The 15,573-nt window shown below is 41.3% G+C and overlaps 1 protein-coding gene and 1 pseudogene across 2 annotated transcripts in view; one reads left to right on the top strand and one right to left on the bottom strand.

Annotated features, from left to right (window-relative positions):
- Positions 1-15,573, bottom strand: part of Rbpj (recombination signal binding protein for immunoglobulin kappa J region) — a 246,838-nt gene that overhangs the window by 166,871 nt on the left and 64,394 nt on the right. The window lies entirely within an intron of this gene.
- On the top strand, positions 2,638-4,793 carry LOC100720139 (pumilio homolog 3-like; annotated as a pseudogene).

Here is a 15,573-nt window from a genome sequence, read left to right as displayed (position 1 = left end):
GGGGGAGAATGCTACAGTGCAGTTAGCAAGTACATAACAAATGAACCCCAAGCAGTGTAAGAGAGAGGATGTGACAGGGCAGTGGCAGTGTGGGGAGGGAAGGCTTCTCGGAGGAGATGGCCCGGAGTATGACGGGGAGCAGCCTGGCAAAGACTGTGGATCAGAGTTTCTAGGCAGAGGGGCACAGCAAGTGCAGAGGTGGAGCGATGTGTGTGGAGCAGGGCAGGGAGGTGTGGACGGGACCAGGTAGGGCTGTACACAGAACACTCAAGGGTGGACTTTATGTGCAGTAGAAGCCACTAGAAGTTTTAAGCAGGCAATGAACATGATTTGGTTTATAGTTAAGAAATATCTGCTGTGTGGACGATTGACTAGGAAGAGCTAAAGTGGATGCTAGACCAGCAAGGATGCCTTACACATGGCTGGAGAAGGGCCGTGATGGACCAGGCTCGTGGCATTAGAGTGGAGAGATTCTAAACTCAGAGAAGGCACAACTGGGCACACCCTCCAATTTATGATTCAGTGTTCTGCTTCATGGGGAAAAAGATGATATTTATAAGTAAAATGAGATTCCAAAACCTTTAATCATGATTATCATCATTTTGTATCAATTTTGTGTTAGGCCATATATTTGTTTAAATATGATTACAATTTATAAATCTTAAGGACCAGAAGTCTCCACCCTCACTACACTTTAATTTCAGTATAAAAATAATCCATCACAAGAAAGCAACCCATGCCAGGGTTTTCATAAAAGGCAAAAGTAAACTATTAGCTTCTGGTCTGAAGTCAGTGTAGATTTAGCTCAATTTCATGTGCAGTTTTTATGTTTACATCTGCATAGATATTCACATTTCAATGACTTTTTATCATGACCAGAAAGACAGAGACAGATCAATAAAATATGCTCTATAAAAGGGAACTTTAAGGTTTTAGAAATGTTTTCAGTGGTGAGAGTTGAAATAGTTGCTTAATAATTTTAACTAAGCAAAAGTATTTTGTATTCAATTAATTAGACCCACTAAATCTAAGAGTTTTGATTTTGTTTTATTCTATAACACTTTTAGAAAAGACTGTTGTGATTATATGTGCCATTCTGGGTTACCCACTTTAGAATATTTTCCCAAATGTGGAAAAAGATTAAGTGTGACATGAAGCTCATGGGACATGCCAAGAGCCTCCAGATCAAATGTCCCTATAACATAAATGGCTGTCACTGAATAACCCTAAGATGTCCCAGATGCTATAAATATGTCAAATATAATCCACACGCCAAATATGCAAGTTTGGGGTTATTCTCAATCTCTAGAGAAAATGCAGCTGAGGTTCACCTAGCAGAACCAAGTCAGGAAGCAAACTCAGCCTGGTTTTTAAGCCCAGTCTCTCGGACAGGCCTGTGTTTATGAATCGGTCATTCTGATTCGGAGCAGAGAAATTTTCATGTAAGACTTCACACTCAACCTCCAAAACCGATGTCTCCGACAATGTCTCTGGCTGTATTGCTGACACTTTCTCCTCACGAGGACCCTGCTTGGGAAATTCTGCATCGACCTGGTGCTGCTCAGACTCCAGTGATGTATAGAGCTCTTCAATAATAGGGAATAAAGCTCCATCTTGGATGTAAGTCATTCTTCGAAAATATATATGAGCTTAATAATACTTGTTATAAATTCCTTATGCTTATAATTTTAGAAGTGTAATAGTGGAACCAAAATCAGTTTTAAAAATTACACCGACACGTAGAGAAGCTCTGTAGTTCACATCACTGTAGTTTTCCTGAGCATCAGTCCACGTCCTGGACGTTACTGATTTTTCCATTTGGCTTCCCTGGTCTAGCTCTGCTAGCACTTTCCTCCCTCCCGTCTCCTTACAAACCTTCACTCCTATGGCAAACATGATGTGCTATGTCTGGAATCGGGACAAACTTACTAGCCTTGCTGCTATTTTTGTTATTTCTTGATTTGACCTCACTGCAGGCATAGGTAGTACACGGGGTCACACCCCAGGCTGGTGGCACTCAGCTGCAAGCTGATCCTTCAGCTGACCCGGGCAATGCTTGTGACTACAGTTTAAGTATTTCAAAAATGAAACAAAAAATCATATTATAAAGAAAACGTTGACCTACAAATGATTACCCTCTGGTTCTGCAATTTCTACTTTTTGAACAAACTAGCACATGCATTATACGGTCTAGGGAAAGTTAAAGTTTCCCTCCTTAGGATGTCGTTCTTATATCCTACTAGGGGATATACAGGGCTGCGAACCGAAAGAATGAGGTGGCTCTGTGGATACTGATTTGAAAAGATAGTCTCTATTCGCTAAGTGGCAAGAGCAAGATATCACAATTGAAATCGGGCACTCCAAGTGACACTTGTTCACAATGTTCATAGCAGCATCTTCACAGTAGGCAAAAGGTGCAAATCAGCGTCCACTAACAGACAAGGCGATAAGTATGGTATATACATGCAAAGGAATATTACTCAGCAATAAAAGGAATGAAGTTCTTATATACCCTAAAACATGAATTTATTTAAGGCTGAGTGAAATAAGCCAGACAAGTAAGTATGATTCTACTTATCTGATGCACCTAGAATTGTCAAAGTTACAGAACTAAGAGGAAAATAGAGATTACTGAGAACTAGGATAAGAGAAGTATTAGGGATTATTGTTTAATGAGTAGAGTTTCTGCATTGGATCATTTTAAAAGTTCTGCAAATAGTGATGATGTCCCACCAGTGTCCGGCTCGGCCCCACGTGTGTGCAGAGTGAGGGCAGTAGCTCCATGGTCGCCCCGGGGAAAGGCCCATCACCGTGCAGGTGCTGGAGTCGGGGTGCTCTCTCGGGGAGGTGCGAAGGCGTTGCTATGATGAAAGTCAAAGAGGATAAAAAGCGCACAGGAAGGAGTCCAATGGCTTCACAAGAAAAAAACAAATTTCAGAAGCATAGTGCTTCTAGTTCTTCAAAGACATTCCCCAAGAAAGATGCTAAGGAGGGGAGACCTAATGTTACATCTAAGAAGTTTGAGAAAAGTGCCACAAAACCTGGGGGAAAGGGTGTGAAACAGTTCAAGAATAAGCAACAGGGGACAAAGGACTGAAGAACAAATTCCAGCAGGCAGATAAATTCAACAAGAAGAGAAAATTTCAGCCGGACAGTAAAAAGTGATGAGCCAGCATCCAAGAAACCCAAATGGGATGACTTCAAAAAGAAGAAGAAAGACCTAACGCAGAGCAGACAGCCCAGTGACAAGACCAACTAGGACACTGTAGTCCGAGCAGAACAGATTTGGGAGATCTTAAGAAGAAAAGATTGTGACAAAGAAAAAAGAGCAAAGTTGATGAGTGATTTACAGAAGTTGATTCAGGGGAAAATTAAAACTATCGCGTTTGCTCATGATTCAACCATGTGATCCAGTGTTACACTCAGGATGGTAACGAAGAACAGAGAAAACAGGCTTTTGAAGAATTGCAAGATGATTTGGTTGAGTTAAGTAAAGCCAAATATTTCAGAAATATTGTTAAGAAGTTTCTCATGTATGGAAGTGAACCCCCGATTGCAGAGATAATCAGAAGCTTCAAAGGCCACGTGAGGACGATGCTGCAGCCTGTGGAAGCCTCGGCCGTCGTGGAGCATGCTTTCAACGACAAGGCCACTCTGGAGCAGAGGAACATGCTGACCGAGGAGCTCTGTGGGAACACGTTTCAGCTTTACAAGTCTACAGAACCCTCCACTCTGGACAAGGTATTAGAGGTACAGTCAGAAAAATTAGGTTCATTTTGGATGAAATGAAACAGATTCTAACTCCACTGGTTCAAAAGGAAGCTGTGATTAAGCATTCATTAGTCCATAAAGTATTCTTGGATTTTTTTTACCTATGCAACCCCAAAACTCAGATCTGAACTGATTGAAGCCATCCGGGAAGCGGTGGTGTACCTGGCACACACACAATGGTGCCAGCGTGGCTATGCACTGCTTGTGGCATGGCACACCCAAGGACAGAAAAGTAATTGTGAAGACAATGAAGACTTACATTGAACAAGTGGCTAATGGCCGGTACTCTCACTTGGTTTTGCTGGCGGCATTTGATTGTTTTGATGATACTAAGCTTGTGAAGCAGATAGTCTTATCAGAAATTATCAGTTCCTTGTCTAACATCGTAAATGACAAATATGGAAGGAAAGTCTTGTTGTATTTACTGAGTCCCAGGGATCCTGCATATATAGTCCAAGAAATCATTGAAGTTCTGCAGGAAGGAGATGGAAATGCACACAGTAAGGAAGATACAGAGATCTGCCGTCATGAGCTCTTAGAAGCTATTTCTCCAGCGTTGTTAAACCACCTACAAGGAAATGCCCAGGAGATGGTGCTGGGTACGTCTGCATGTGTGCTGGTGTGTGGCATTCTGGGCCCTGCCACTGGAGGTGTTCAGCCTGCCATGATGCCATCGCCATCCGCCCTGGTGGCAAGGATGAAGAGCTTCATGTTGCGGAACATTCTGCAGGACATCTAGTTTTGGAGTGGCTGATAGAGCCAGACAAAAAGATGAAAGAAAATGGAAGAGAAGGTTGTTTTGCAAAAACCTTTGAGGAGCATGTTGGTAGGAAGAACCTGAAGTCCTGGGCTAGTGTAAATCGGGGTGCCATCATTCTTTCCAGCCTTCTACATTGTACAGACCAAGAAGTTGCAAATACAGTCAGAGCTGCACTGAAAAGCCTGATTCCCACGTTGGAAAAAAACAAAAACACCAGCAAAGGAACAGAAATTCTTCTTGAAAAACTGACTGCATAGGTGGAAACAGTTAAAAACAGAATGAGATCGTTTTTCCCAGTCTCTGTCTGGTTTTCCCACTGCAGAAAAGAAGGGTGAAGGTCCACCTCACTGGTAATTTGGGGGCCACTATACTTGTGTTTCTTTTCATAAGAACCTATTTATATAAAATTATATAAAATGGTGTTTTTTAAAAAAAATAGTGATGATGTTTTCACACTAGGATATTATTAATGCCACTAAATTATAGATTAAAAAGTAATTAAAATGGAAAATTTGACATTAGATATATTTTACCACAATAAAACCTCTCAGGAATAAAATACTACATCATCTTATTGATGTGTGTATGAATGTACATGCATGTATATGTGTGTGTGTAAATGCACAGAAAAATTCTGCAGGACATGTACTAAATTGTTAAGCAGTGGGAGGATCTTATGAGTTGAATTTTGTTCCTCAAAGGACCAACCCCCCGGAACTACAGGATGTGACTGTATTTAGACTCAGGATGAGTAGGTCTGATTAACTGAGGAGTTGTTACCAGGACAAGGTTGCCCCCAATCTAACACGATTCACGTCTCTGTGAAATGATGCCCACATGAAAGGAGAAGCACGTGCAGAGATGGGTGAAGGGACGGACGCGTTTATAAGTCAAGGAGTGGCAACTGTCACCAGCAAACCACCAAGACGGGGAGGGCTCCTCGACTGTCTTCAGGGGGAGTATGGCCCTGCTGACAATTACTTTTCAGACTTCCATCCTGCAAAATGATTAAAGCCCATCCAACTTGAGACTCTGTGTTACAGAAGTCCCAGGAAACCAATACCAGAGATTTTATTTTTGTGTCATTAGTTATTTTGTAGTGGATATGATTTAACTTGGCAAATTTTCCAGTTCACTCAACTTCACTGGTCATCAGGGGAACAAAATTTAAAAACTATGGTACAATACCATTACACGTCCATAAGAATGGTTAAAACACCAGAAGACAACCGCGGACTGGCCAAGATACAGTATAACTGGAATTGCCAGGCATTGTTAACAGGAGTGCAGTTTGGTATAACCATTTGGAAAACCAGCAATATCTATTAAGGCTGAAAAGAAAAGTAGCTGTGATTTGCTAATTCCATTTCTTCATATATTTCCTACAGAAATATTTCTGTTTCTCCAAAGACATGTATTACAATCTTCAGAGTAGCATTGCTTATAATAGGTCCAACCTGAAAATATTCAAAGTGCCTACCAGCAATAGAATGAAAAAATAAATTGTGGTGTATTCCTACAATGGACTACCATGCAGCCCTGAAAAACACACTATTGCTACACGAAACAGCATAGAGCAACCCGTCGTGTGCTCAGTGTTGAGCAGAGGATGCTGGATGCAAAAAAAGAGAATGTGCTGTATTATTTTATTAGTAAAAAGTTTTAAAATAGCTAAAATTAATCTGCATTGTCTTGCGATTACCCTTATAGGAGGACAGTGTGGAGTGATAATCTATTGAGCTGTATGATTTGTGTGCTTTCTGTGTACACATGTTATAGTTCAGCAAAATTCTTAATTAACGGAAGGACTTAAGTGTCACCTTTTTTGGCATTAAACTTTATCCCTTTTTCTTTGGTTTTGGAGATGCTGTTGTCTCTCTTCTCATCTAGCTCCTTAACAAATATTTATTAAGCATCAACGGTGTACAGTGTGATTGCGCCGTACAAGGTAAAGGACTCCACCCCTGGAGGACAATGACAGCTTCTGTTTCGCAGGCTTCCCACACTGTCTGGAGTTGTTTTGTCAAGACTTTCGGTTAACCCTCACGGTTGTTTCCTACCAGAGCTTCCCTTCCATCTTTGGCTTCTGTATGCAACTGTTTTGACACAGCGGTTATCTTCCAGCTGGTGTTTCTGGCGTCTGCCTCAAACAATCCTGCTTGCTGATCTCTGGGCGCCCCTTCTCCCCAGCTGTTCCTAATCTTTGAACTCTTAATCTGCCATTTTGGATACGTCAGATTCTTCTGGCTCCTCTCGCCCATCGCTGTCTTTAAGAATTTAAGGAATGAAAAGTTCTTTTGAGTCTCTATTTCTAGCTCACGGAGACTCAGCAGCTCTGTTCCATGGTATTATCCACTGTTCTATGTCCTAAATATGATTATTATTACATCCCAAAGAGATGTAGCCTACTTTCCTGTTTTGTATTAAAATTTGTAGTATCTACAAAATTTTCAAAAGTGAATGCTCCTGATTTCAAGAATGGTTAAACATCACTACTACGATTCAGAATGTTTTGAGAGGCTCTAACTGTGGCAGAAGACAAGAAAAATAAGTGAAGAATTTTAACATTAAAGAAGAAAAGGTGAAGTTATTGTTGTCTAAATATAAGTGCATGCCTAGAAATTCCTAATGAATGTATTAAAAATACTAGAACAAATAGGTGAACTGGCAGAGTGCCTAGACATACAATATTTTTTTTAAAAATCTATAATTTTCTTTATACTAATGGTTACACCTGGAGATCACAAAACAAACACCTTAAAATGGCATCATGAAGAAATTTAATGAGAAAAGTTTAGAATCCATCTAAAGAAAGTACTAAAATTTTATTATAGGAAATAAAGCATGTCATGAATAGATGGAATGCATGCCAAAATCCCAGATTGGAAAAATACCATGGAAATAAAATTTTTCCCAAGTTAACATAAAAACATTACTGAAGAAGTCAAAATTCCACTTAGGACATAATGAAAAAGATAGGGAAAAAAATTCCCAAAGATGTCAGGAGAATGTTGAGCAACAATAATAAAGGACAACTTTCTAAAGAATGAAGAAAGACAGCCACGTATTTTCAAAAAGTGCTCTGAAAAGTAACTGCAATAAAAATAGTGTTGAGTAGGTCCCGCGGGAATGGATAACAGTTTTGCAGTCCTGTGTGAGCCGCGGGCTTCTTAGCAGCCCACACATCACTGCCCTGAGCCCTTCTTTCTCTCCCCTCCCCTGGGCTGTGCTCAGACAACAGGCCCAGCTTTGGCCCGTGAAGAGACCCTGTGGCTCTCTCGGAGTCCTGGACCTTGAGGGACAGGCTGACAGCTACTGCCCCGAAGGACCCAGTGCCTGCCTGTGAGAGTCTTGCTTTTTCCTGGGTTTACTTGAGCCCATGAGCTGACATGTTGTGTTTGTAGATTAGCCAAGGTCGGTAGCACTTTTCCAAAGTCAAGCTAATAGAATTCCCAGGGAAAGAACATTAGTATCACTGTAGCAGGCGATTGGAATGGGAATCCTATCGCATTAGGGCGCTGGCTCTCACAGTTATGGTTTCAGGACACTTACTTACATTTGTAATATTAGGGTGATCAGTGTGCCCAAATCAGATTTCTTTCACCCTAGTGATAAACAAACTGAAAATGAAATTAAGAAAATTCTATTTATGACAGCATCAAATAATAAAATACTTAGGAATAAATTTTTTTAAATGTGTAAGACATACATTGAAAACTACAAATCATAAATAAATAAAAGAAATAAAAAAGAAAGGCATTCCAGGCTCGTGGATTGGAAGACAATAAAATTAAAACATCAGAACTCCTCGAATGGACTTATAGCAAGCCTTTTTAAAATTGCAACTAGTTTCTTTGCAGAGATTGACAGGAAGTTCTTAAAAATCCTCCAGATATGGAAGGGACTCAAAATAGTTTAAAGCAGTCTTTAATAAGGATAACCAGCCTTGATGACTATGAATTAGGCAACAGTTTCTTAGATGGAACTCTAAAATTGCAGGCAGGAAAGGAAAAAAATAAGAAAATGGACTTCACCAAAACCAGACTTTAATTTTTTTTTTTTTTTTTTTTTTTTTTTTAAGACAGGGTCTCACTGTGTGGCTCAGGCTAGCTTTGAACTCACTGTGTAGCCCAGACTGGCCTTAAGGACACTTCGGCCTCAGGTTCCCAAGTGCTGGGATTACAGACCTGCAACACCATGCTTGCCCCCAAGTTCTGCACTTTAAAAATCACAGAAATGAGCAGACAGTGCAAAGGATGAGAGAAAATATTTGTAAAGCCATTTGAAAGAGATTTAGTATTTAGAGTATAAAAGTATTTCTCACAACTTATAGCAAGACGATAACTCAATTTAAAAATAGAGCAAAGAATTTGAACACACATTTCAAAGGAGGTTTACAAGTGCTCGATAAATAAATGAAAAGATGCTCAAAAGCATTGTCTAGCAGGGAAACAAATACCGCTTCACACCCAGAGAGATGGTCCAGTCAAAACAATGGATAATAACTAGTTTCCAGAGGTATGTGGCAAAAGTGAAGCCCCGGACACTGCTGTGGACATGGAAAGTGGCTTAGCTGTAGTTTTCAACGTTACACATGTAATTACCATAAGGCCCGGGAATCCCACTTCTGCGTGCGTACTCAGGGGCACTGCAAATAGAGGTTTGCACAAAACTCAGGCTGGAAAGTAGGCAGCAGCCACTTTCCTGTAAAAACCTGAAAGTAGAAAAAAGCACCCATCTGTGAGCCGAGGAATGATGAAGAGACGTGGTACTTGGTCTTCATCACTGTGGAGTGCATACTTGTAAATTCACCTATTTGCTAAAATTTGTTTTAACACCCTGTACATACTGATTTATGTTTGCCGTGCTTTGCAGGCATTTGTGGATGGGCACAGAGTGGTGAAAAATCTGTGCCTCGATGTGGGCAGGTTTATAGCTGAGCTCACACGTTGCCTTCTTGTTTTAATGCTTTTACTACAGACAAATATTCTTTTCATGATCTGTTTAGTGCCATAGTGAGTTTTTGCATTTTTAAATTATTTTTTCCTTTTTTCCCCTTTCATTGGTGATTTTGCTGGTTAAAATAGCCCTGTTATGTAATGATGATGTCTTATCTAATTTTCCTGAGCATAAGAAAATATATTGTAATCTGTATGGAGAAACCAGAAGGATTAGGAATGATTTACCATCCACTGGCCATGAGTTCATTATTAATGAATGGACACTGATATTTTAAATGAGATGTCTCCAAGTAGAATCGCCTAGTTGGTGGGAATGTGACTAGAGGCCACCAGACACTAATCCTGTATTTCCCTAGAAGAAACAGATTAGTATTTGCTAATTCAACATCAGTGGTGACTTCGTAGAACATAACTACCACAAATTATGAGAAGCAGCTGCTTACCAAACAATGGAATATTATTTGACCATAAAAGGAGTGGAATACTGATGTGTGTTACAATATGCGTGACCTTGAGATTATTATGCTAAGAGGAAGGAGCCAGACCAAAAAGCCACATATCATATGGTTCTGTTTTCAGGAAATGTTCAAAATAGGCAAATCCATAGCAATGAAAGGAAGGTGCATTAGGACTTTCCAGAGGGAGCAGAGCCAATGAGAAGTGATTGCTAGTGGATAGTTTCTGGTTTCTTCCTTAGAACAACAAAAACATTTTAGAAATAGAGAAAGATGATTTTTATACAACCTGGAGAATGCAATAAAAACACTGAATTGTATACCTTAATAGGGAGACTTTTATACTGTGTGAAAATAAGTACTACTTCTTTTTTTTTTTTTTGGACACAGGGTCTTGCTACATAGTTTAGGCCAGTCTTCAACTCAGTACGTAGCTCAAGTCAGCCTTGAGCTTATGGCAACCCTCCTGCCTCAGCCTCCCAAGTGCTGAATTTACAAGTGTGCACCACCATACCTGGCTTTAAATGCTATTTAATATTAATAAAATTGAAGATTTAAAATATTATTTACTTCAAAATATTGGGAATTAAATTTGATGCTTTAAATATTGTTTTGAGTAGGTACTGGGAATTGAACTCAGGACTTTGCACTTACCAGGCAGTGATTTATGCCATGGAGATATATCCCAGGCCCTCCTTTAAATATTATTTAGAAAAATAATTATAGGGGCTGGGGATTTACCTCAGCGGCATAAGTGCCTGCCTTGCAAGCAGGCAGTCGTGAGTTCAATCCCGAGTACCGATAAAAAGGAAAAAGACAAAAAAAAAAAAAAAAAAAAAAAAAAAAAAAAGAAAAAAGAAAAATAATTACAGTTTATTCAGTCATTTAAAATAATAAATATTAACTGAATACAAGCAAATACTTTAATGAAACATAACTTTTTTTTGTACCAGGGATCAAACTTGCACTTGCCAGGTAGGCACTTAAACCACTAAATTAAATCCCTGGCTGTAAAAAATAACTATTTTAAAATAAAATACTTAGTGTGATGATTAGTTTTTTGACATTTTGGAAATCTTTCTTTCTTGCTTTTTCTTTTGTACTAGGGGAGGTGAAACTCAGGGTCTTCACACTATGTTCTAACTCTCTTCCACCCTTTTTTATGACAGGGTTCTGCTAGTTGGCTGGGAGATTTCTTTACTGTCTGACTTACCAAACACATCTGGATCTTTGTGACTCCTGAATTTAGTCTGTTGCTCTATGTCATTTGGGTTGGACGTTTGGAAGAAAACACTGCCTTTCACAGCTGTATTAGTAGAAAAGGCTGGAGTACTTTACTAGCATTTAAGACCCCTGTTGATATGTTTTTAAAGGTTAGTTACAATTTGGAATCTTAAGCCGTAACAATTGCCTTTCATATGATACATTAAAATCCACTGGTCCCCTTGCCCAGGAATGGGTTCCTTGCTCATGTGTGCTTTTGCTGCATCATGCTTTGTCATTTGGATAATATTGGTGCTATGCGTTATGTCTAGGTGGCCCCCAAAGCCTCATGTGCTCCCAGGTAGGGCTTTTCGAATCACGAATACTTATCAGTGGATCAGTCCATAGTGAATTTATAGCTAAATGGGCGGTGGAGCCCAGTAGAGGAGATGGGCATTGGGATGTGGTTGGGAGGAGCCATCTCCCTTCCTGCATCCCTTTCTGCCTCCTGCCTACCATGCCATGAGCTGTTTCTTCTCTGTCAAGTTATCCTGCGTTGGAGCCAGTTGACTGCGGACTAAAACCTCTACAAACTGTGAGCCCAAATAAACTTTCCCACCTTTACATTGTTGGTGTCAAGTATTGTGTCTCAGGGACAAATTAGTAGCTGAGACAATTAGTTTATTAAGTTACGTTGGTTACCTAAATGTTGGTGCATTTCAGTTCAACACAATGAGCCCAAAACAAAGCAACAATAATAAGCCAACCTGTTAATATCCTAGTCATCTCACTAGAAAGTCTTAAATATTGGGATGCTATCAAACTCACCAACTTGGACACAGCAGTCCACAATTCTACTTTTCTCCTGACAGCTCAAATTTTCAGTGTCACAAAACACACAACCAGCTGTTTCTGTTAAGGCAAAAGTCTAAATTTATTCATTTTCAGGAAAACGTTTGCCAGACACCTATGTCCAAAGACCAGTAGTTTAATGACAGAGGACGTGTGCTATGGTCTGATATGGCTCCTGTGCTGGACCTTTGGTCTGCAGGGTGGAGAGGCTGGGGGAACTTTTAAGTGGTGGGGCTGAGCTGTCTGAGTCCCAAGGCACTGCCTTCAGAAAGAATTAGTTCCAGTCTCATGGGGTGGGTCTCAGATGTTCAGTGAAGTTCAGATGTCTGTCTGTCCATTTGTCTGCTTGTCTTAGATTCACTTATATTGTGTGAGGGGAGACAGAAGTCATTTGGAGCATTAAGCATTTGGAAAGAGCCATGACCAACAGAACATATGGTATTCCAGAAAAAAAAAAAATTAATATAATGAAGAAAAAGAGCCAACAGTAATGGTGTTATCAGATGCAAAGCAGTGAAATTGCATTTCAGATAAATACTTTGTTGGTGTTACTTTCTGCAGGTCTCACACAATGTTTGAGGCATAGTTATATTTTAAAGGTTATTTATAATCCATCTGAAATTAAAATATAATTGGAATTTTTTCTAAAAAAATTTTTTTTGTTTGTTTTTGTCCTGTATTTTTATCTGCAAAATCCGGTGACCCTCGACCAGGAAGCACCAAGTTCTGCACCGCCTAAAGCTGGAAGGAAGAGGCGATGGGAGTCCTGAGTATTCAGTCACTTAAAATTCTGCTAAAGGATTTTATTTTCTTTACAATAACATCCTTTACAAGAAAAACACTGCACAGTGGTAAACTACATTTTGCATCTGGTTAAAAAAAAAGTCTTTTGGCTTTGAGTGTAACCACAGGGAAATAGAGAATGAAACATTGTAACACAGTCACTAGAACAATTAGAGACTTTCTTCCTTCCCCATAAACAATGTTTCCCTGGGACCAGGTTTCTTCTCCACCCTTCTCCTCTTCGCCTTTTCTCCCTGTCTTGGTCTCCTGCCCTGCTATGCTTGGTTGGCATTTGCTTTTAGTGTAGATCAGGTCACTTTGGGCAAATCATCCCAGCCTTCCCTTGATTCCATTGTGCCCCAAGTGTTAACCTGTCAGCCCTCACAGCACAGATTTCTTCAATGAGACTCTTGTGCGCCTGACAATGTAACTATTTATTTGCAAACTTACTACCATTTACATTTGTGCAGCTCAATGTTACCAAGCCCTTCTTTATGTCCCTGTTTCTCTTCAGTAACCAAGAAAAGCAAAACAAAGTACAAATAACTGCTTATTCAGAAAGAAATTTCAGATTGTTCCTTAAACCTGCTCCAGGCAGCGGATGCAGACTTTTGAGTGATCTGGAAAATATGAAAAGCACTTGGCTGAGATACAAAACCCAAACTGATCTGCGGTGATGGCAAAAGCAGAAATAGGAGCTCGACAATAAATATAAATTTCTTTGTGACTGATGAAGGCTCTGCTGGCCTGGGGAGGGTGGAGAAGGTCTCAGGGTCTGTTATCCATGCAGTCTTCGCTTGGGGGCTGGGGTGACAGGGCATTGCTTCAAGGGCTGTCCCTCTTTGTTGGCTGATTGATTGAAAAAGGCAAATGGGGCCGCCCCATCCCGGCCAAGTGTTTTCTTCTGTCTGCTCTCCCTGGGTGCCTGGAGTGTGGACGCGCTGTGGCTTCACCTGCTGCTTTGTTTCGCAAAGCTGGCGTCTTGGAGAAGCTGTCATTCACTCCCCCAAGCCGTTGTCTGTTGTCCTGTGTGTGTGTGAATCCTGCTCCTCCCATCTGCCCAGCCACCTGCCTCCTTGTCTTCAGATACCTTCCTCCTGGGACCCCTCCACTCCCGGGGAGCTCTCTGCAATTACAGCCGCCCACCTGCCTCAACTGTTCCACTACCCTCTCCCACATGGCGCCCCAGAGACCAGGGCATCGCCTTTCCCTTGATTGTCAAGGTTGCCCACGGAGGGAGGCACACCCTTCCCTGTCAGGCCAGGATTCCTTCGTTGACTTTGTTACTTGCCAGCTTCATGACCTTTGGCCACAGCAGTCAGGATGAGGCCTTGGACTGCAGAGCTCTTGGGGGGCTGCCGAGTGTGTGTGCCCCACTCTCGACATGCTCCATTTTATTTTATCCCCATGTTAAAACCATGAAATATACAATTCCTCCCTTTGTTTTACAGAGAAGAAAGAAGAGACTCAGGGGTTAAGGAGCTTCTTCCAGGTCAAAGAGCTCCTTTGTGATAGAGCTAAGATCCGAACCCAAAGGGCTATGCTGTGAGTCCGAACACTTAGCAGCCTGGGCGTCCCTGTTAGCTGTGCTCTCAGAGCTCAGTGAAGTATCAGCAGTCCTCACAGCACTGACCGAAGACCCAGGGCCAGGAAGCTGAAGCCATTTGCACAAGACCTGGCCTCCGAGAAGTGGGCAATGCTGGCTTCTGTCCTGAAAGCCCTAATTCTTCATCTGTCAGCGTCTTTCAGACAGGCGGCTTAGTCTGCAGGAGGGTCCAGGGAAAGAGTGTGTTGTGTTTCAGGAATCTGTAATGCTGCATCCAATCCAACTAAACAAATTTATTTTCTTCTAATTTTATTATTGAATCATAGGGCTTTCTAGAGTCTTTAACACTGTGCAAAATATGCCCTGAGAGTCTTCAGGAAAGGATTTACTAGGCAGCATTCCCAAATTTATTTGACTATAAAGCTCTTTCCTTTGGAGATCCACCTATTAACACCTTTTTGCAGAGATGTTTCCCAGAATACAAATGGGGGTGGCGGCTTTGCACTCCACTGGCTAGGAAGTGGCACACAGATAAGGTTGTAAGTAGAGGGGCATTTGTTGTTGGTATTGCTATTTAGGAGTCCCCAAGTTGGGGACAAAGCTCGCCAGGAGCTTCCCAAGCTCGTGAGCAACTGAGTCTGCCTGTGCCAACTGGGTGGCTGTTGGTGCCCAGGAGCTGGTGCCCACATGTGATTAGTGCCATCAACTAATTGAATTGATGTGTGTTGTTACTGCTCTGGCTGAGCTTGGTGGCTCTCTGGCTTCTTCCTGCTGGGTCCTGAGGAGAGCTGGAGCATTCACAAGGTAGCCTGTTGTTGAAAACACAGTAGCATCCAACTCAGGGCAGAGCGCAGAGTTAGCACCAGCCTAGTGTAGCAGGCATTAGCACTTCAGACTCCCTGGTGATGACTAGCCTTTTAGCTGTGTTTGTTATACAGTGGGTTTAACATGGGTCATCTCTTAAAGCCTTCCCAAAGGGGTGGACACTGCTGCAGGAATCAGCAAGAGGGCCCTCTGCGGTCCTCTCCAGTGCAGAGTACGGAGCTGCCTGCTGTGACCAGTGGAATATCACAGAGGTGACTGTGTGTAACTCCCAAGGGTAGCATCTAGTCGTTTCAATTGTGATCTCTGAATTGCTTGCTCTGGGTGAAGCTAGCTGCTATTTTGTGTAGACCTTGACCCAACACTGTGAAGAGGTCTCCACGGCAAGAAACCAACTTGGTGACCATAAAAGTGAACCAC

This window comes from Cavia porcellus, unplaced genomic scaffold, assembly GCF_034190915.1.
Source record: "Cavia porcellus strain 051 isolate PalLab524CR breed Dunkin Hartley unplaced genomic scaffold, mCavPor4.1 scaffold_30, whole genome shotgun sequence".
Taxonomy (NCBI): domain Eukaryota; kingdom Metazoa; phylum Chordata; class Mammalia; order Rodentia; family Caviidae; genus Cavia; species Cavia porcellus.
The sequence above is the reverse complement of the archived record's forward strand: the minus strand, read 5'-3'. Positions and strand labels throughout refer to the sequence as shown.